The sequence below is a fragment of the Paroedura picta genome, chromosome 8, assembly GCF_049243985.1.
Source record: "Paroedura picta isolate Pp20150507F chromosome 8, Ppicta_v3.0, whole genome shotgun sequence".
Lineage (NCBI taxonomy): Eukaryota > Metazoa > Chordata > Lepidosauria > Squamata > Gekkonidae > Paroedura > Paroedura picta.
Genome location: NC_135376.1, coordinates 19,942,949 through 19,966,039, shown reverse-complemented (window position 1 = coordinate 19,966,039; position 23,091 = coordinate 19,942,949). Strand labels below are relative to the sequence as shown.

The 23,091-nt window shown below is 39.5% G+C and overlaps 1 protein-coding gene and 1 long non-coding RNA gene across 5 annotated transcripts in view; one reads left to right on the top strand and one right to left on the bottom strand.

Annotated features, from left to right (window-relative positions):
- The window catches only part of RSRC1 (arginine and serine rich coiled-coil 1), a 201,656-nt gene that overhangs the window by 172,070 nt on the left and 6,495 nt on the right, over nt 1-23,091 (top strand). The gene's annotated exons all lie outside the window — the stretch shown is intronic.
- Nucleotides 6,954-23,091, bottom strand: part of LOC143843048 (uncharacterized) — a 41,505-nt gene continuing 25,367 nt past the window's right edge. The window contains exons 2-4 of one of the 3 annotated variants that reach the window (XR_013233437.1): nt 19,338-19,446; nt 14,749-14,850; nt 6,954-7,463 (exon numbers count right to left, since the gene is read on the bottom strand). This is a non-coding gene — a long non-coding RNA (uncharacterized LOC143843048). Of the gene's footprint in view, nt 7,464-11,624; nt 11,825-14,748; nt 14,851-19,337; nt 19,447-23,091 lie in introns of those variants that run through there. The other 2 variants (XR_013233439.1, XR_013233438.1) reach the window with 2 other exon arrangements.

Genomic DNA, 23,091 nt, shown 5'->3' with positions numbered 1-23,091 from the left:
TACCCCTTTATGTACTCATGATTACAAATTAAGGAGATAATTTCCCTCTAGAAAATCAGTCTTACCAGTCAACGTCTTCTCCATCTACATCCTGCCAGGATTATATTTCAGATATTTAGCGAAGCACAGATAGAACAAATTGCAACTGATTCTCATGAATCTCATGAGTTGGAAGAAGCTGTGCAAGATGCTGTCAGGACACATCAGATTATTAAGACTACCCCCCCACACACACACACAGTTTGGTCATAAGACTCCAGGGTATCCAGCCAGGTTAGCAAGGAAGCAGTAGAGCAGGTAAACCAATAACTTCAGATCGGGTTTTCTAATCAAACCTAGCATCTAGATAACTTTATAGTTATGTTTTCCATATCAGACCATGTCTGCATCTATCTGGTCTCTTCCTTGCTTCATCTTCTCACAGATCTGGAGGAGGAAGACCATATTTTGGTCTATAAATTGAATACTCTTCTTTTAAGTAAAGCTACATTTTAGTACTCTTGGAGTAAGTATGAGGTTTACAAGATGTCTTTTTTTTAGTATTCTTTATAACTCCCCCCTCCCACTAGGAATATTTAACTGAATAGTTATTTTATAAAATTATTGCATTCAGCAAAAAAGAAAGAAAAGGACAAAAAGCTGCTGCTCAGGCAGAAATATTAACTTGTAATTATAATAACTAATTCTCTGAACGTTTACTCTCCTGCCTTGTTACGTAATGGTTTTCCACTTTTCAAACCTTCAAGGCAGGTAGCTGTTTTCGGGAAATGCTTTAGTGTTAGGGCTATACTATACAAGATCCTTGGCATAAATAAACTTATTGTTTTCCGGCTCATAAAGAAAGGTTATTCTTTTATCTGCCCCTTAGTAATGGTGTATTAACATTACTTTTATTGTAATTTTATTGCCAAATCAGGTGTGAGATTAGATGTTGGATGTTACATGTAATCTGCTCAGAAATCAAATTATTTGACCTCCAAGCCCACCACTACAGCCTCCTGCTGGTTTGCTGTTACATATGCAGCATTTCCCTGTCATGAATACAAATGGAGGACAAATTAGAATCTACAGACAGCTGACCTGAGCCACAGATTAGAGACTAGGGGGGCTTGCGCTACTTTAAATGTTTTAATTACCACATAGCTAGAGGAAAGACTCTCACAAAAAATGAGAGATTCTCCCCTCCTCCCAATTTAAATTTGTCAGCATGATTATGTTTGCATTTTCATTGGCGCTATGGTAATTTGCTGCCATTGAATTAGGTCTATTAATAAAAACACAACACTTTTACAAGAATGTTTTCTGTGGCAGAGAGTGTTTTAATTTGGCACCAAGGAAAAGTGGCTTTAGTGTTTTATTTATGATGGTGTCAGGATATATGCCAGATTTATTGACAGATCTGGTTTTCTTTAAACTCTAGGCCTGGCTAGTCAAACTCAAAGTAGATGAAATATGTAGTCACAATACACTGCGATAAGGCACAGCATAAATACTGCTGAGGAAGAAAATGCTCTTTCCATATTGAAATCACACATGCTGGATTACTGCTGAGATATTAAAATGGTTAGTTGTAATATATCATGCATAATACAATTAAAAGATTTTTTGATTATTAAAATGAAGCTTGTCATGAAAAATACACTGTTTGAAAAATGAGACGTGGTCGATGATTAAAATATCTGACAGTGACAGCACTATTTTGGAACTTGGCATGAATCAGTAAACGGTTTAGAGAGAATTATAGGGAAAAGGCATTTGTAAAAATAATCTTAAATATCAGAGGAATAGAGCTAAATAAGGAGTCATTCCTTTGAATGTAAGAAATAAAATTGACTAATGCTTAAAGGAATATATTATACTGATGCCTTCATTTCAGAATTTGCATTTTTTGTTCTCATGTGTGTTGGCCCAGTGTTGAATTGATTAGTTATGCCTAGCTAGTAAGCAGTGAAACATTTTATATACACTGGGGAAATAAATTTGGCAGAAAATCAGCATGAGTAGATTTAATTATCACTCTGAGACCTTTTCCTTTTCTAGCTTAGTGATCCTGAAACTCCACGTGTTTCACTGAAATCTGTATGGACGCTAAGCTTCGCTTCCCAATTTGTTCCTCCACACAATGATAAGCCAAGCAATTACTGCTTTATTGATTTTTCATCATGGCAAATTTAAAGTTGATTTTTCCCTGAAAAGGCAGGGGTGATTAAGTGTTTCCCCTCAGTTTAGTACAAGAGAGCTGTGTGGCAGAATCTAATATCCTGAGGTCAACCTCTGCAGGCAGATAATACGGTGTCTTGCCCACGTGTTAAGGAGAGGAATCAGGGCTACAAATGTGATAGGATATATGTGGAGACAGTTTAATTTGCTCCATTTATATGAACAAGTCATGTGGCACATGCTTGGAAAACATCATATTGAATAGGCTTGGAAATAAAGCTCACGTGAGCAGAAAGAAAGGGTGGGTACAGAAAAGAGGAACATTGAATAAATTGTGCTGGGGGGGAAGCTATTATTTGAAAACAGGAATTATTTTGGAAAATGTTTTTGTGTTGGGCTTATGCTGACAACTAGCTGGACTAATAGTACTGAAATACAGTAATATTAAAATCAAAACGATATTTCAAAATTAAGGAATTAAATTTCTGGTTTTTGGAGCATATGGGAATTTCAATATCGAAGTCTTTTTTGTAGTACTTTTTGTTCATCCGTATAATGCAGAGGAAGAGATTCACTTTTATTCCCAGACAGTGATAGAGAGATAGTTTTCACAGAAGTGGTAAACCTGAGCCTAAGTGAGATCAATTTATTCTGCAAGTAGGGGTTTACATGGCTGATTGAATGCTCTTTCATAAAAATCTTCAATTTGGAAAGCTAGATAGGGGGAAGAAGGGCTAACCTTTTGGTATGTACTTTTAAGCACCTGAGTGTATTATTGGTCAGAAAGTCAGACTGGAAGACCAAGTATGCCTAGATCCTCACTCTGCCATGAATTCCACTGGGTGAATTTAAGTGAGTCCTCTTTTCTCAGCCTAAACGTCACATTTAGCCACGTAGACTTCCATGTGTAATGCAAAATGGTACAAATTTCAGACACAGCTTTACCACCTCAATGAGAAATAGCCTTCATATCAACCAAAGTTGATAAAGGTAATGTTTGGACACAGCTTCCCTATATCCATATTCAAAACTTTGTCCATGTGACTCCAGCAGCTGAAAATGTGAAAACTTTGTTACTCTATTCATAACAAGATATTAGCTGACCTTTTTCAGATAAGAGTCTTTGATAACATTCATGGAATGTTCCCTGGAAAATGGAAAAATCATAATAGATATATTTGTTTTTCAGCAGTGAATTTTCACCTCTCTTTAAAATCTAGAAATTGAATTTGTTTTTAAATCCTAAAAATATTTATCAGCCCCATCTGTGAAATGATTCTTACCCTTTGACAGGAAACCCAATTCAAACTATTATTTGGTGGCATGTGAGATAGATAGATAACCCCTTTACCTATCGAAATCTGGAGACCACAAACAGAAGCATCTCTGCCCCAACCAGATACTACTCTTCATATGCACCAAATTAGATTTCAGGAAATCAAATAAGCATTTGTAAGTTGTCAGAACGATAACATTATCGTGATAAAAGGAAAGTTTCACCTCATACTAATGGACAGTATAGCTTCTGTTATGGAGACATACCTGATGAATCCTTGAATAATTTTAGCTGGGCTTCAGTTACAGTCAAATTATTTAAATTTATATATTTATTACTCGGAATCCAGTTTTCAGCATATAGCACCTTCAGGGTATTTTACAAACTATGTCATAGAAACATTAAAAATAAATAAAATAAAAACACAAAATCAAACACAGAACAGTAGACTGACAGTCAGGAAAACCAGGCTCCAGAGAAAAGGTAGGAACTTGTGATTCTGTTTTGCTAATGACAGAGACTCTGTCCAGCATAAGGTGCATTGTGAAAATGGAATATGCCTCTTCTGAAAGTGGGAAGATCTGCTGTTAACAGAATAGAAAGCACAGGGTCCAGCAGAAGTATTATAAGTCTCTAGCCTCTCGTACTAGATATATCTCAGGAGAACTGCCGCCACTCAAGAGGTCCTGTCATGCATTGCCACACCATTTAGGAGGGCAAAGGTCAGAAACACTACTCTTAATTGTGTTCCCAAACCAACTCATAGCCAGTACAATTAAACTGGACTTTTGTAATATCCCAGCAGTTATTTCCTAATTGTAACAAGCCATTATATTTTGGATTAATTAAAATATATAAGAACTTCTTTAAAGGCAGCACATTTAGAGTACATTACAACAATCTGCACATTGAAAAGGATAGAGAGCCTGTTTGGTGTAGTGGTTAGGAGTGCGGACTTCTAATCTGGCATGCCAGGTTCGATTCTGCGCTCCCCCACATGCAACCAGCTGGGTGACCTTGGGCCAGTCACAGCACTGATAAAACTGTTCTGACCGGGCAGTGATATCAGGGCTCTCTCAGCCTCACCTACCCCACAGGGTGTCTGTTGTGGGGAGAGGAATGGGAAGGTGACTGTAAGCCGCTTTGAGCCTCCTTCGGGTAGGGAAAAGCGGCATATAAGAACCAACTCTTCTTCTTCTTCTTCTTCTTCTTCTTCTAAAAAGATGTCCATTCAACAATCTAGAGTTTGTAACTTACTACAAAAGTCCCCCACAAAATTTAGATCTAGTCTGTATACTCTGAAAAACAATGTGGGCCTCTACTATTTCAAAATGTAAGTGGTAAATCCATTCTTTAACAATTAAGTGAACTCAGTGGTTTTAGACAGAACCAGTCTTACAAATAGCATAGTGTATTTCCATCCCCACATAGAAGCCACATTGCTGCTAGAAATTTGGTTAATAATAATGATGATGATAAATAGATTTATTGCCTGCTGCTATCAGCCAAGCCATCTTGAGTTTTCAAGGCTAGAGGTGTTTAGAGGTGGTTTCCACATCATGATCCTGGTATTCGTTGGAGCTCACCTATCCAAGTACTAGGCCAGGCTGACCCAGCTTAGCTTATGAGCTCTGATGAGGTTTGGCTGGCCTGAGCTTTAGTAAGAAATGTGTGTAGGATATATTTCAGTTGCTCCAGACCAGGGATTCTCAATCAGGTCCATGAACCTCTGGGAGTCTGCGACAGCTCAGGGGGGTGTCCACGGCCTTTCCCCTTCTACCTTAATGGACTTGGCCACAAGCTAAGGAACTGGCTGCCACTGCCCAGAGAGCTTGGTGTGTAGATTGTGGGAGTAAAAATCAAAGGGGGGAGAGTTGGTTGTGGCATATTATACGGGGATCCAGGTTATCTTAGCTCCTGCCCTTCTGTCCAGCCTACATGAGATGGAGCTGCCACAGTACTAGTTAAAGGGAATGAAAGGAAGACAAAGTATGTTGGTGGTGATATCACTTCTGGCCGCATGTCACTTCTGGGGGGCATGGCAGGGAGGTGTGGCCAGCTGACACCACTTCCAGAAGTCCTTGAAGCCAGAACATTTATTTCAGAGGCTCCTCCACAGTCAAAAGGTTGAAAAAGGTTGCTCCAAACGGATGTCTACATAATCTTGGAATCTACCCACAAAAACAGCAAGAGGCAGATTCCAGGTCTTAATGATCTTCAGCCTGCTTGAGGAAATAATGTAGTCCTAATGGGGTTATGCACCATGAGTTTTTGAATGTTAAAAATCCTTCTTAAACAGGATTTTGCATGCTTTCCCACTATGTACAAAGTTTAACAAACGTTATGTTTGCTTTCACTTGAGGATATTCTCTTTCTGATAATAAGAAAGGAAAGAGACAGGAAGAGGGATTTTTATCCCTTCTCCACTCTACTTCCCTCTCCCCCCATGCCACTGGGGTGGGTTCCTGTGGGTCTATAACCCTGTGAATCAACTTTACTGGATTAGTGTGCAGCAACACCACTACCTTCCACTGACAAACTGCTGGATCCAGCCCTACCTGTGGGTTGCTTGAAAGCATATTCAGTTTTGCAAGATGGTGAGGTGGTCCTGGGTGACTCAGCTGCAGACCTCACTAAGTGCTTAGCTCATGGATGAATTAATAATGCAATCCTGTGCAGTTATTTCAGTCTAAGCACATTTATTTAAATGGACATGTGCCGATATAATTCTGCAGAGGACTGCAGTCACACCAGTACTTGGAATTGAGCCTTTAAAAATGAATTTGGATTGCTGTCTGCCCTCTCCAGTACATTCTGAACCAAAAGAAAGGAGAAGGAACTGAAGAGCAGCAGTCTTGCATTGTCCTACATGGGCTATTTTGTAGTTTTACTCCCAGAATCTTATGAAATGAGTTTTGTCCTTAAACAATGCCTAGATTATGCCATGGTTAGGTGCCATTTTATGCTTCTGACATTAGAAATATGGCATAACTTGCTACAGCGGGATTCAGCTGCATGAGGTCACGTCACGTGGCCTGCATAGTTGTAATAACTTAGAGTGCAGTACTCAGTGATAAGAAAATATATTTAGATGCCCTTAAGTTCATTAGTTATTGGCAAAGGTCACACTTTATGTTCAGTTAATTTTATTGAAGTTCATTGTTATAGCAGTGACCTGAACTCTGGCTGTGTGGCCTTTAACACATAGAGTATATATACTCTGAAAGAAATTCAATTTTAATTCTAGATAACACAGGATTAACTTTTCCTTAATTAATTGCAGCCTGTTTAGCCCATTGTAAACTCTAGAGATTCAGATGTCTAATAACGAAAGTTTTAAACGTTAATCAGAAATGTCTCATCAATAATTGTATATATGCTCTATTATGCAAGAAGTTAGATTTCATAGTCTTCCAATTTATGCCTAGCAAATGGCATATCTTAAGCCATATCTGAGAACATCCAGCTATACCCTTTCTGTCCCTGGAGAGTTTAGACACTGATGCATTTGGCTGACATGGCCACCTGGTGTTGAAGTTGTACTCTCTGGAGAATTTGTAACATCTGGTACATTCAGCGATCTCCTTTTATTCATGTTTCATCCTTTATTGTAATTTTTTGACAAATTGAAAAAGTGAATTAGTAACGTAATATGGTATACATTATTAGAGATATTAATTTAAATCATTATGGAGAAATCAGATGGACACAATTATGAAATGGCTTATGAAATGTTATGTTTGATCAGTCAGTAGTCTCGTCTATATGCTTTGACAAGACTTGTGGACAGTGTTAACTTGCAGATAATTCAGATCACTTGTAACTTTGCAGCCAGGAATGGTTGATTGCATACAAATATATTAAACACAAGTCTTTGCTCAAGGACTTATTTTTTCTATATGGTTTTTCCCTTGCAACTCTGTTGTGGTACCTCTGTCTTTTCCCAATCTTCTACTTCATTCCTATAATTAAGTCTGTTCTGATGATATTCCTCTAACTCCAAATGCTGAATGAATCCAGATGTTTTCTGAAAAATAAAAGGAGGTAAACTGGTTCCTTCCTGCAAGCTCTTCATTATCTTCTACCTTGACCTGTTACTAATTAGTGTGTGTGTTCTTTGGGGCAAGTGCTTTTTAATTTGTTCATTGTACAGTAATAGGTAAATTCCTGGCATCTTAATAGTTTCCTTCCCATTAATTTTTCCATTTCCCTCTGTCCATGTAAAACTGTTATGTTTTCCTTCAGACCTAAGAACTCTTTCCTGGGGGTAAGCCATTGAATAGGCCTTAGTAAGCTTCTGAGTAACCTGTTTGGCATAGCATTGTAGTCCTCCAGTTTCTGAAGAAATATTGCAAAGCTAAAGCTGATTAAACAGCTTACATTTAAAAAGTTATTGATGTCTTGTATGTCAGAGATAAGGATAAAAATTGAATCAACATGAGATAATCAAGAATGGAAAAGTATATATTCTTGCAGCATCTTGAGGGGCACAGTACATTGGAGTACTTATTAGGAAAGAGAGAGGATTTAGAAAACTGGCAGTGAAAGAACAAATTTAAGATCGGACATTTCTCAGTTGAATTTGTGGTACCCATGAGATTTTTTTTCACCATGCAATTTTGCCTTGTGACCCTGGATAAATTCTCTCGGTATTTCCCATCTTTAAAATATGAAATGTACTAACCAACATAGAATTTGAGAATGTTTGTTCAAGGGTTTTGGTTTGATTCTGAGGAAGCAATGTATTTTTATTTTCTTGCTCTGTGATCCCTGCAGAGATATCTGAATCTAAGCCCACTGATTTCCATGGGAGTAACTTGTTATAGGATTTTGCTCTGTAAACCTTGTATGACCATTTCAGCACTAGCAATATTGTCCAGATTTGCTTTTATAAAGGGTTAATTTCCATCCATTTCCACATTAAAATCCGCCTTTCCAGGCACAGTCCCAAAGTGCTCTCTGACTTACCACATGTTTGGAAATTCTCAGTCACAGCAATTTCATCAGTTTAGGCAGAATCTAATTCAGGTCTTCCCAATGTGGAAATGCATGCATGCGGTTTCCCCCCAAACTCACTATTTTGAGTGATTTGGGCATGCCCCTAAAACTGTCACCATCCTCCCTCCCCTATCCCTTCCTCCCCCTCCCTGTTCCAAAACTGCTTTTTTTGAGGGGGGGGACATCGATGATGGCATTATAACACTGTTTCCAAATAGTAAAAAGCAGACTTGCATAACAGCATTATAATGCAATAACCCAGATTTTTTAAAACTACATTCATGACACTTTGAGAGGAAGGGGGGAGGTGATCAAGGGCACAAAATGGTACAAATAAGGGGCACAATGAAAACAAAGGTGCAAGCAGGCACTGTTTTGCAAAAAAACATGTTTTGAAAAGGAGAAGGGAGCAAAGCATGATGGGGGGCTGCATCCAAAGGACTCAGTGGAAAGCATCATGAATTTCAGCCTGGGAAATGAGGCAAGGAAAGCCCAAATGCGGATAAAGCTAGAGTCAACTCGCAGCATCCAAAGGAAATCCAAAGCAAGGCTAAAACAAGGTGCCAGTATGTCTCTTAATGTGGAAATGGTCTATGCGTGCTTTGACAACTATGGTACAACCATTTCTACAGCCTTAATCTCATGCAATGACTTTACTTATGGTAGACATGATAAGCTGACCATTTTTAAAATATAAATATCCTTAAATGGTTGAAGTTGGATTGGAAAGGTCCAGTTTTTCCTTTTGTATAGAAGAAAGGAATGGGGGACTGCAGTCTTCAGTTTATTGACATGCTAGCACTGCTAGCTGTATTTATATTACATTCACATAAAATATTGTTTACGCACGGATTTAGTTAAAGAGGCATGGTTTGATAATAGCATAATTTACTGATCTAATATAAATGATTTACCAGTTGCAATTCCAATAATATAAAAATCACAAATTATTGTTTTTTTGTGAAGCAATCTGTTTGCCAAAGCTTTTGTTTCTTAAAACGTCACCTTCCTCCGTTGGGATCTCATTCTTGCTATATCTCTCATTTTAAATAGATTTCTGTGGGATTTTTTTTTGGTATTTCCCAGTTATAGGATTGTTTGTGTACTAATATTTGAATCTGACATTCTAAAGGAAAGAAAGAAAAAATACAATGCCAGAATGGCAGTTTGTCAAAAACAAAAAACAAAAAAAACGTGGTTGTTCGTTAAATGCTGTTTCCAATTTAACAGTTATAAAAATGAGAAGTGTCCTTAATATTGGGCTGTATTGATCAGAAAGGTCAGGGGCAGGCTTGTTACACACAGAACTCCCATTACAAGAAAACCAACCAGCCTAACTAAAACTGTCCTGTGAAAACCATTTCTCTGCATTTTTATTCTCCAAAGTGGAAGATATGTGGAGATTTTAGTGTTGTATGTGTCCAAAGACCTGAATATTAATAAAAATGAGGGATCTTGGATTAAGATTGATTTAGGCATCAAAAGTTTTCTCTCATAATTTGCCTTCATCTATTAGCAATTTATAGGATTATCCAAGATGACCCCACATCCACTGAATAGTGTTTGAATTTTTTGGAAGAGCATATATGTTTTCAGAAATATCCTTTCTCCATTTCACAGTGTGATTGTTAATTCATTGCTAAGCTTTCACTTGACTAAAGGTTGTCTCAGTTCTTATATTGGGAGAAAGATGCCATTTTACTAGCAGCAGAGCATAGAGTGATGAATAATGAGCTATCTATGATCTTATTTTGCAGTTCTCCTTGTGGTCACAAACTTAGTAGGGTTTAGCAACATTAGGTCTTAAATGCAAAACTTCAAAAACAATCTGAAGTAATGATTGTCACTTTCAAAGGATCTGGTTTCAAAGTTGGATTATTTACAACATTTTCTTCCCCTGCCTAATGCACCAAAGTCATAAATCTGTTTGTGAAATTACATCTGGCTTTGGAGGCACTGCAGTCTTACCAATTTAGCATTGCCTTGATTGCAAGTTCAGACTTGAAGAAAATGGGCTGCGAAGGAGATTTTGTGTTAAAACACTGTTGTTCTTGATGATTAGCAGAAACTCTAAAGGGCACCCACAGCTACCTCACAAGATGAAAACATAAATCCATATTATTAGTTTAGTATATCTGAAAGACCTCTTCAGCCTTAAAGAACCTTTAAGAGTCTGCAGATGTTCTGTAGCTGCCCTGTTGCCAGTGAGCCTCAAAAAACTACATGGAACCTCTATTTGAGATCATGAATGTTTGGAATATGGCCTTTGTCCTTCCAAGCAATTCAGCTAGCATATGCCACACAACACTTTCTGGCACTGTAGTGGGGCGATGTTTTGTCTCCTTGAGTCATTATCTTATTGTGATGGAATGTCTAATAAATGCAGCCCAAGATTTCTGGAAATAAGATTTTTTGTGTGGTTGAAAGTACATCAGTAAACATGATCAAATGGTTTTCAGCATTTAAGCAGATTTACTTGGCAATACTTCAGGTAAGTTGTGGACTTGCTTAATTTATTTAAACTTACAGTTTCTAGGAAGAATATTTTAAACAATCCATAATTACTTGATTCAGGTTCAGTAGCACCTTTAGAGACCAACCAACAAAATTTTGAGTATATAAGCCAGGGATTCCCAACCAGGGGTCCGTGGACACCTGGAGAACCATGGGAGCTCCAGAGGGGGTCTGCATCCTTTCCCCTCCTACCTTAATGAACTTGGCCACAAGCTAGGGAAGTAGATTGGTGGTTAAGCCGTGGGTGTAAAAATCAAAGAGAGGGAATCAGTTGGACCGTGGTATGGGAAGTCTGGGCTTTCTTCTCAGCTCCTGCCATTCTTTCGAGCCATCATGAGGTGTAGCCACCATAGAAGTAGTAAAGGCAGGGAGAGGGAGTGAAAGGAGGGTCAAAGGTGTGAGTGGTGATGTCACTTCTAGTGACGTGTCACTTCTGAGGGCATGGGAAGGAGGCATGGCCAGCTGACATCACTTCTGGGGGTTCTCAAAGCTTGAAAAATTATTTCAGGGGTTCCTCCACAGTCAAAAGGTTGAAAAAAATTGGTATAAGCTTTCAAGAATCAACCCCCCCCCCCTCCCTTTGTCAACTAGTAGCTGGACTGGAGCTCTCTGAGTCCTTATATCCCAGTTAGAAGTTGGGAAAAGTGCTGCAAAGAAGGAACTCAGGATGCAGAGATACAATGCATATAATAATTACCTCGATTTGAGCAGAGGTGAATGTATGAAGGCAGAAAATTAGTATCTGTACTGAGATAAGAATCCTGTCTGACGAAGGGAGCTTTGACAAAAGCTTATGCCTTCAGAATCTTCTTGGTTTTGATGGTGCTGCAGGACTCACGTCTAGTTGTTCTACTGCAGACCAACACTTCTCTGAAACTATAATTACTTGGTTATTTTTAATAACACTACAAGGAATCACTAGGAAAGATACCACCGCCAAATAATGTCATAGCCTTTATTCTCCAGACTTGGCTATTCCGTCACCCTTTCACCAGGACAATGAAAATGAGTTAGAAGTTGCATAGGTAGTCAGACAGATGCTGTTTTAATTCTTGCATGCATCTGAGCTCAAATGAAAAAGCTGGATTTGATATAGGCAACCTATATAATGAATTTCCCGTCCCTTACATACTGAATGAACCAGTGGCCTCTCAATGAGAGTTCTTTGCATTTGTTGTCCTCATGTCTACTACTGTGAGATATTTGCAGGCTAAAATTTGCCATGGCTGTAAAGCTCTCGTTTAAATTTCTGATGGTTAGGCTTTAAATTTTCATCTATTTGCACTGTTTGGTCTGTTGAGGTTTTCATTTGTCAAAATTGTTAGCTCTTGGGTATTAGTTACGCAAATATTGATGTGTAGCTTTGGCCTGTTAGCTATCAATTGAAATCACAAAATCAATGGTCTTAATAGTTCCTCATTACACAGTTGATGCATTTGCAAGGCTGAGTTGAGTACTGTCAGTGAATAATCAATTCAGTCAAAAACTATTACCTGATCACTGCCAGAAACAGTTTCCTATAAATATACCAATATATTATGCAAGCGCAACACCCTGCAGCATTATTAAAAAGGAAAAGAATAATGCCTAACATTATAATATTCATTAAAATAATGGGAAAATAAAATCCTTAACATTGAAAAGGTAAGTTAGTGCTAATACTTTTGAACCCTGAGTGATTTAGGTCATGTTCTGAATGCAGATTGCCCAAGTGAAAGTTCTGTGAAGAACAGATTGACCAGATTCTGCAAGAGCTCCATCACAGGCCCAGATTGTTGTTGACATAGTATACTGTGAATTTTCCAAAGCCAAGATGGCCAACAGCACATACAACTGTTATGGAGTCAGACTTGAGCAATCCAGAAAAACAATGCCTCCCCCCATTGTAAGCATAGTATTTCCTTCTGTTCTCTGACTGTTCCTTAGCTTCATTTGCAATGCAGAACATCAGCCATTAATAGTAACAGTAGTTCCATGTGTCACTTAGAATCATAAGAATTGGAAGGGACCTCTGGGAACATCTAGTACAATTCCCTGAAGAATTCAGGAAATACACAGCTACTTACCCACCCACAGTGACCCCAATTCCATGCTCAGATGATGTCCCCAAACCAGAATCCCTGGTCAGTCTGGCCTAGATGACATTTGCTTCCTAACCCCAAAGAGATGATTGGCATTTCCCTGGATATGCAAGAAAGGGCCACAAGAGCCAACAACTCCCTTCTGCCTGCCCACTTACAATCTGCCTAAATCCCTGGGCATGCAAGAAAGGGCTACAAGAGCCAAGCACTGACACAGTCCTTCATCCCGCCCACTTACAATCTGCATTTCTGTCAGATGGCTACCTAGCCTCTGCTTAAACATTTTCAAAGAAAGAGAACCCACCACCTCCCAAGGAAGCATGTTCCACTGAGGAACCACTCCAATTGTCAGGAACATCTTCTGGATGTTTAGCCAAAAAATCTTTTGAATTATTTTCACCCTATTGGTGCCAGTCCAACCCTCTGAGGCAACAGAAAGCAAATCTGCTGCATTCTCTATATGACATTCTTTCAGGTACTTAAAGATTTATTTATTTATTTTATTATTTTATTTATTTAGATTTATATACCGCCCTCCCCGAAGGCTCAGATGGCTATCATATCACCTCTTCATCATCTTCTCTCCAGCCTAAACAAACCCAGCTCCCTCAAAGGCACATTTAAGACCACAAAGTTTTATTCATGTGAACTTCCATGTGCATGCATACTTCCTCAGACAATGGAACAAAAACCATAAGATACAAGGAGTACATTAGTAGTAAATTATTAAATAGTGTCACAACAAATACGCAGCATGTTGATGAAGATTGGATAGTCATGCTATGACAGCTTCATTTGCAATTACCTTCAAGTACTTTAACATGGTTACCCTATCACCTTTGTTGTCTTCTCTCCATGCTAAACAGACCAAGCTTCCTCAACCTTTCCTCATATATCTTGGTCTCCAAACTCTTGACCATTTTCATTGTCCTCCTCTGGATGCACTTCAATTTATCTACATTCTTCTTCAATTGTGGTTCCCAAAACTGAATACAGTATTCTAAGTGAGGTCTAACCAGAACATAACAGGAGGTGGTTATGGCAGTCTTCAAGCAAAGGTTGGATACACACTTTGCTTGGATGCTTTGAGCTGATCCTGTGTTGAGCAGGGGGTTGGACTAGATGGCCTGTGTGGCCCTTTCCAACTCTATGATTCTATAATAAAGCGGTACCATCACCTCGCACAGTCTGTACACTATACTTCTTTTGATACAGCCCAGAATCCCATTTACCTTTTTAGCCACTGAGTCACACTGCTGACTCATGTTCAGTGTATGGTCTACTAAGACCCCTAGATCCTTTTTGCACATACTACTGTCAAGACTAGTCTCCCCCAACCTATAATAATGATTTGATTTTTCTTACCTAAATGCAGAACTTTACATTTAACACTGTTAAAATTCATTTTAGCCCATCCTGTATCCTGATTATCTTCTGCTGTGTTTGCTACCTCTCCCAGTTTTGTATCATCTGCAAATTTAATAAGCACCCTCCCTATTCCTTCATCCAAATCATTTATGAATATGTTGAACAACACAGGGTCCAGGACAAATCCCTGAGGCACTACACTTGTCACTCCTCTCCAAAAGGATAATGAACCATTAACAAGCACCCTTTGGGTGCTATCTGTCAACCAGGTATCGATCCATATAACAGTAATAGGATCCATACCACATTTTATCAATTTGTCAACATGTGGAATCTTATCAAAAGCTTTACCCTTCCATATATGCTTCCAGCCATTCTTCAGGTAATGATCTGTCCAGGCAACATTATCATTGCTCCAGGTGGCAAATTTCTCAGTTGCTCTTCTTTACTTTCCTATAGGATGAGATGTAAGAAAAATGCACACCACCAAGTTAGAGAGTGTCATGTGGTCAGGGTTATACATTATGCAGATTCCCATACTTTTTAATTTACTGTTTTCTGACACAGAGCAACAACTGGGTGCAAGCCTTGTGTGGCGCAGAGTAGTAAGTGGCAGAAATGCTGTCTGAAGCTGTCTGCCCATGAGGTTGGGAGTTCAATCCCAGCAGTCGGCTCAAGGTTGACTCACCCTTCCATCCTTCCGAGGTCGGTAAAATGACTACCCAGCTTGCTGGGGGGTAAAATGGTAATGACTGGGGAAGGTACTGGCAAACCACCCCGTATTGAGTCTGCCATGAAAACACCAGAGGGCATCACCCCAAGGGTCAGACATGACCCAGTGCTTGCACAGGGGATACCTTTACCTTTTTACAGAGTATAAAAGACAGTGCTTGTGGTGTTTATTTACATTCCTTTCCCATCTTCCTCTCTCTCTGTCTCTAGTTAAAATATAATGTTCATAATCACTTAACTTGTGGCTGGTCCACAGCTGTGCATATCATTGATAGTCTTAACTATGGCTGCTAAGTTGGCATTGGCATTAAACATGATTAACACTAATGGCCAGTATCAGCCTGGATTTGAAATTGGAATTTGAAGGTGTTTTAAAATGATCCCTGAATACTACTGACTGTCTATATAACTGAACCTCTAGCTGTGATTGAAGCCAGCAGGAAGAATTTGCCCCTGAGTGGGGAAAGCTTGTGAGAAGGAGTGGTACAGTTTCATGGTTCCTTCCATGGTTTTATCTCTATATCAGTTTTATGAAGTACCCATAGTTTTACAAAGTACTATCCAGGTGATGCTTATATCCAGTAAAATCCTGTGAGGTTTTTTAAAACGTGAAAAATTATAAGATAAAGTCCCATTTCACTTCCTGAACATATGATGTTGTTGTTGTTATGTGCGAAGTCGTGTCCGACCCATCACGACCCCATGGACAATGATCCTCCAGGCCTTCCTGTCCTCTACCATACCCCGAAGTCCATTTAAGTTTGCACCTACTGCTTCAGTGACTCCATCCAGCCACCTCATTCTCTGTCGTCCCCTTCTTCTTTTGCCCTCGATCGCTCCCAGCATTAGGCTCTTCTCCAGGGAGTCCTTCCTTCTCATGAGGTGGCCAAAGTATTTGAGTTTCATCTTCAGGATCTGGCCTTCTAAAGAGCAGTCAGGGTTGATCTCCTCTAGGACTGACCGGTTTGTTCGCCTTGCAGTCCAAGGGACTCGCAAGAGTCTTCTCCAGCACCAGAGTTCAAAAGCCTCAATTCTTTGACGCTCGGCCTTCCTTATGGTCCAACTCTCGCAGAACATATGATGTACATTCAAATAAATTAGATGACCCAGTGAATTATTTTGATATCTGTAAATGAAGACTAATTAATTCTGAAAATGAAAAAAACCCTATACTATAGGTACTAAAAATATGTCTGCTTTGTTATAGCTTTTTCCCAACTGGTCATATACTGATAATAAGCCTAAAATCATGAAATTATTTATTGTAGGGCGGCCCCATACAGATCTGTGGCAATATTCAGCCTGGGAGTGGGCAGGGCATCCCTTTCCAGTTGGTGCTGCCACTTACCATGGTGAGACACTTCAGAAGGTCCAGCAAAGCCATCCTAGAGAGGCAGGGGCAAGGCCTGAGAGCAGACAGAGGCTGCAGCCTTTCCTATGGCTCAGCAGGCCAGTTCAGGTTTGGCTGGAAGCCACGGCTGTGTCAGTCATGCCTTTGCATCCCAGCTGGTCAGCCTGAATGCTCAGGTGAGGTACAACAAGGACACAATCTAGCCAGCCCATGGAGGTGATGGATTAGGAGTGGAAGAAGCCTCTAAGGGCTGACTGGCCCAAGATGGAACAAGTAAAGGCCTGTTCAAATACTCTTTAAGGATCTGTCTGAAACATCCCCCTCCTTGCTCGTTATCTCCCTCTTCCCTCCCCAAAAAAGGCAGGTCATATTAGCCAGGTTAGCAGTTTCTAGAGTTTTAACTTTGGTCCTAAGTACCCTGGAGATAATCTAATATCATCGTACAATCTCTGCAGTTAGCTGACATTCTTCTTGGCATTCAAGTATGACAGAAAAGGGCTTTTTCAGTGATTGCTTCTGTTCTCTGGAATTCTTCCCTGATGGGGCCCTTGAAGTCGACAAATGTAAGTGCTTTTGACTGAAGCAGCCATGTACAGTAGTACCCGATATGTACATCATTTTTATTGTATCGAATAAATGCTAATTTTTTTGTTTTAATTTATTTCAATCATTTTCTGTGGTTCCTTATATGAAGCCACAGGACAATTTCAAAACATATTGTATAGTACTGTGCAGTTCTGTTTTGCTAAAGCATCCAGCAGACTTCTTATTGACCCATTATGCATGGGGGGAATAACGCACATTCGGGGTGGAATAGCGGCGACTAAAATCACCGATAACGCATGGTGCCGGCTGCAACTGGCCGCAGCTTTGGTGCATGCGACCAAAAAAGCCGCGTTAGCGGAACACGGAAGAAAGCTTCTGGGTGACCGGGGCGCAACCAGAAGCGGCGCCGGGATCGCCGCTTGCATAATCGGTTACTCTGGGTTTTGCCGCCATCGCGCCCCGTCCCGTGCATAACCGGTGTGCTTCGCGTCTTCCCCCTCCGCTTTTTCCATGTGGCCTGAAATCGCCGTTTCGATGGCCGTGCATAATGGGCCATTGTGAGACCAGTGATGTTCTGCTTGGCAGCTGTTGCTCATGTCACAGGCCATCATCTCCAGTTTCAATGATCACCCAGTTCTGGGCTTTCTCCCTTCCTTTTCCTTTTCCCATTTGGGAATTGTACATTTTCCAACAGTTAACATGTTTTTCCATATGGTAAGGAGTTAGTCTGACCTCAGATTTCCATCCTCCCCTAATATATGGCACTCATTACCTAACTTGAAAGGATAATTTGGATCATCATAAGATGGACAAAGCAGGCTGAAACCGCTTCACTTGCTATTGCAAAAGAAATCAAAAATAGTCAGTTATTAAGAGGATTTTCATTAAAAGAGAATACACTTGATCCATTGACAGTGGGGACTTCTGTACCTTTGGAATGGGACTGTGTTTAACACAGCTGTTGAGATGTATTACTTAACAAGCTTGTAGTCCAGTTAATCTATGCAAATTGAATTTTGCATAATACCAGTCGTTCAGTCAGAATGGGTATAGGCACTACACCAGCTACTTTATACTGTAGTGAATGTGTTCTGTAAACAAATTATACTTGTCAACCAAATGAAGCTTCATTCATACGCTACAATAATCCGAAGGTAATTTCAGTCGTCATTTGAGTACTTGATGGAGTGAAATTGCTGGCATAGTTCACTGCTTTAGATAAATGCCTTAGGTTCGTGCCAAGCTTCGAGATGATAAGGAGACACTTGAAACAAGTAATTGAATCTAAATACTAATAGTATTTTAAAAATTTATCTATATCAACTTAACTTGCAAAATCACTAGGCAGAACAGACATTATATTCTACTTCTTTCATTTTCATGATGGATCTATTCTATGACTAAAACCGTTTTAAAAACAAGATAACAAAAGAATGCATATGACTAGTTAAATGGTAAAGAAGAGAACAAGAAACATAAGGAGTATATATTTAGAAGATAGTGGCTTAACATAGAAGAATTAACACAGTGATATTTGTAGTGGCTCAGTAGAGCAAGTCACTGCTCTTTGTGCCGTTATGGAAAACAACTGTAAATTTACAACATTGCCTAAAGATTAAGGGGCTAATTGAGGCTGATTGGGGTGATAGCACCACAATTTATCTACTTCTGTTTTTTTTAATAAGAGATATATGGCTTTTGTTAAACTTACAATCGTGGTGTAGTTTCAATTCTATAAACTATACGCTGACTCAGATTGAAAATTTGCTTACAAATTTCACTGTTAAAGGCCATTTGTTGTAAGAAATGCCCTGAGTTTTTGTTGAATGCTAAATTATATTCTTCTAGATGCTTTATCTCAAAACTAGAATAACATTTAAAGTGCATCCGGTTTCTTATGATGTGTCATTACCTGAATTAAATAAAAAACATCATCCTATGCCATGCGTTGCCACCCTCACATAATGGTTGTAGGGAACCTGATAAGTGCACACTCAGAGGGGTGTGTTGGGAAGGTTCTACTTGAAATTACTATACATTACACAAAAGTACAGCACGGGAAATTGTATCTGCATTGGTAATGGCTTTATAAAATGTAGATTAAGTGGAAGAATTCAAAGCAGGGTATTGCACCTCTACAGAGTCAGACATTTTGCCTAATTTATAGCTATTTAATATTAATATTCCACATCCATAAACGGACTACTTTTCACCCTCATGCTTAAATAATATTAGCAAAATGTTAGTTTGATATGTGAAAGCCAGGCTGTTTAGCTTAGTCATTGGAAGGGGTGGGGGGAGGTAGACATACTTGGTTCTCCTGCTGGGGTTTTCCTTATGGGATGGCAGTCTGCCCACCCATTGTTGAAAGGAGTATATTTTCCAGCTCTCCAGCAGTATATTCGAGTGCCCTTTTCACTCTGTAGAGGTGAAGATCAACCATTCACATATATGCAGGAAATGAAGGTACGTATTCAGGGATGCTGTTAGTATTAATTTAATGTCCCCTACCTTTACTCACCCCAGTTTCTTGCAGTAAGTGAGCTTTGCACCTTTCCCAGTAGGCTCACTAATTTGCAGTGTATATTCAATTAAACGGGAGAATGAGCCAAGTTTTAGCCACCCTCAAGCATGACAAAGATATAACAAAACAAAAGTATATCTAAGTACACAGATACATTAATTAAAAGGGAATATATTTATATATATATGTACATGTAGAAATGGAGAAAGAATACATGTATGTGCTGTGTAACACTATCTGCAGTTTGGCTTATTTGTGTGGAAATACACAGGGTTATCCATCCATACCAGGTGGACATACTATATAATTTTTTAAGCTAAAAGATATAAGAAGCTAGTAATTGCCTTTAAGATCAGAGCACAAAGCATTACCTTGGATTTTACAAGGCCAGCCAGCAACAAAAGAGCAGTAATTTATGAGCTCAGTGTAAAAGAATAGCATAATTGCATTAAAAATTAATGCTAATGAACACTAAAATGGGGAAGGTGGTTATGATGAAAGTTTGTATTCATCTTCTCTGGTTTGAATGATGGCTAGTGGCTTGATTAATGGCTTAATTTCTATCAATTAGTGGGGGGGAAATCTCCTACGAGACAAGGGTAAATTGAGCATTGAATTACATATCGTGCTTTTGTGTGCCGAGGAAAAAAGAGCTAAGTATCTATGATATTAGCCACAGTGACAAATGTGGTGTGCCCTACAATGTCTGCATTAGCTCTCCTGACAGGCTGGTTGTGTGTGGTTATGGGGTGTTTGGAGATGGCTGGCAGACAACATTCACTGGCAAGTTCCTGAGAAACCTCCAGCTCTTCCATCTATAGAATTTTAATTAGAGTCAATAAGAATTCAAGAATTAAAATGGACAGCTAGGAGCAACAGCGGAGTCTGCAGTCTGCCCTGTTCTGGTGCCATAGATGAAACTTTCTTCGGATTGCCTGTGAAAGCACAGCAAACATCCTGCAGCCTGAAGGATATTATTGATACATACTGCAGTTTTATTCTTTGGGTTAAAAAAATGCTTTCCTTATAGTGGTAGGTCTCTTGATGTAAACACAACCCTGGTAGCTAGAAAATGTAGCCGTTAACGCAGTTCTGTACCAAATTTCAAATAGATATGAAAAAGAAATCCTCATAGGATTTTTCCTTGCATGGATTGGTGTAGGAAGGTTTTTTTTTTACCTCCTTTCCCACCAAATTTCTCTAGCAGGGCATGTTTATTTTTGTTTGGTTTTAACAATAACAAAAATATTAAGCTCTCTTGCTACCTACCCTGCTTTTTTCTTAAATGCTTCTAGTATCTGAGTTTGTTCCCATCATCCAGCAGGTACAGAATATCTCACCTAACTATGCCTTAGTTTATATGGAATCAAGGGAACCCTTCCCCAAACCACTGAACCAGTAGTATGATTGGTGGGAAAAACTCCAGTCTGGACAATATAGTGTCATGGAAAATGTCTTCTGGTTGGGTGATGTCCCTCACACTAGTATCTGCTGAGTCATGCTTTCCCCCACACTGTTTGTAAAAGTGAAACCAGGCAAGAGGACACCAGAAGAATAAGCAGAGCCAAATGTTTCCATTAGTTACTGAGACCGTTTCTGCACTGGGAACTTTGCTGCCCTAGCTCCCGTGCGGGAGCACAAATCAAGGGTAGACGAGATGCACTGGGCTAAGTGCTCCCCTGTGCAGGAGCAGAAAGAAGTGGGGCAACCTGGCCCAGCTCAGACTCCAGCCTGGAGCCTGGCGCAGAGCATCCAGTGCAGAAACAGTGTGAGTGTCTTTACTTTTCACTTCGGAATTAGTTATGCAAACCATGTTAAAACATGGACATCATTTGGGATGTTTCCTCTTCAGCTGTTACCTGTCTGTATCTTCCTACTGGAGAACGGAAGACTGAAACAAAAAGTAAGAAGTGTGTTTATTTGACACAAGAGGCATCTTTGTGGAGGCTAAGGCTGTGCTCTGGAAAGGGCAATAAGGCTGGGCTGCTTGCCACACTATGCCAACTGACGTTTGTTCGTTTGATTTCATTCAGTAGGATTGGACTGGAGTAACTGCATAGGATTGTGCTGTAAGAAAATGATGTCCTATGAGCATATTGTCATACTGCTAGGGCCTGGTAACAAATGCACTGTGTTGTATAACATATTTATTTATTTGTTTGTTTATTTGTTTACATATTATTTATATACCGCCCTCCTCGAAGGCTCAGGGCGGTTTACATAGGAACAAAGAACAATACATAAAACAGTCTATAAACAAGTGAATACCTTACAATAATAATACTAATAGTTGTAACTATATAACAATATAACAGTATAAACAATATAAACAATACAACAGTGCAACAATACAAACAGGTCCAGAGCATTGGTGGAATTCTGAGGGGGGGCAGGGACCCTTCAATCGCTGTTGATTATGTCTGGTCTCAACCAAATGCCTGGCGGAAGATCTCCTTTTTGCAGGCCCTGCAGAACTGTTTAAGCTCCATCAGGGCCCTGATCTCCTCCGGGAGCTCGTTCCACCAGGTGGAGGCCAGAACAGAGAATGCTCTGGCCCTGGTTGAGACCAGGCGGACTTCTTTAGGGCCAGGGATCCTTAGCTGGTTGGTGGCGGTAGAGCGCAGAGCTCTTTTGGGGGCATAGGCAGGGAGGCGATCCCTCAGGTACACTGGGCTAACATAAGTGGGCTAAGATAAGTGTGGTTCATAAAATCTTTTTCTTTGAAAGTGCTGTTATATAGCTTCGCACTTGGTTTGATTTTTTTTTAAAGAATGGCTCTTGATTTTTGTTTAAATTTTACTTAAACTTCTCCATCAGCGTTCTGTGAATTCCAGTCACTGCATTCCATACTTTCTTCACCACTGGAAAAGTTTTCCCTGTGTTTGTCGGAGCACTTTGTACTCTTAAAGTTACTTACCTTTACAAAAACAGATTTACATCAAGGCAAATATTTTTAGGATGATATAAAAACAAACACTGTCTTAAAAGACAGCTTTAAAAAAATGAGGGATGATGTATTTTGGATGCCAAATACAAGGGCCTTAAAGCCCTAGCATGGCTCTGATGTGTTTTAGCTGGTAATACATTGCCACCTGCTGTTTTGGGGAAGGCACTACTGCAGCATTATTGCTGATTTACAGATGGTAACCTCTGTGATTTGAGGAGACAGACTGACATTGAAGGTTGTCACTTGAAGCTCTTGCCAAGCTTTTTGTAGAACTGGAATAATAATTTTCCTCCGTGTATGCATTTCTCCTGTTTTTCTTTTCCATCTTCTTTGGTAATAAACTGAAAGGAATGAAGCCAGTAGAAGCAAGCTTAATTGTGATTCTTGTAGAACAGGAAGATTTATGTATGAAAAATGGCATCAGCAGACACTAATACAAATAGTTCTGTATTGTCAGTCTGACCAGAGTGAAAGGACTCGCTGTACAATGAGTTAGTATTGATTTTTGTTGTCTGTACCCTCTTAGCTTTCTGACTCCATTATTTTTGATTTTACTATGAAATATATATCCTTTCTACTGACATCTGACAAACA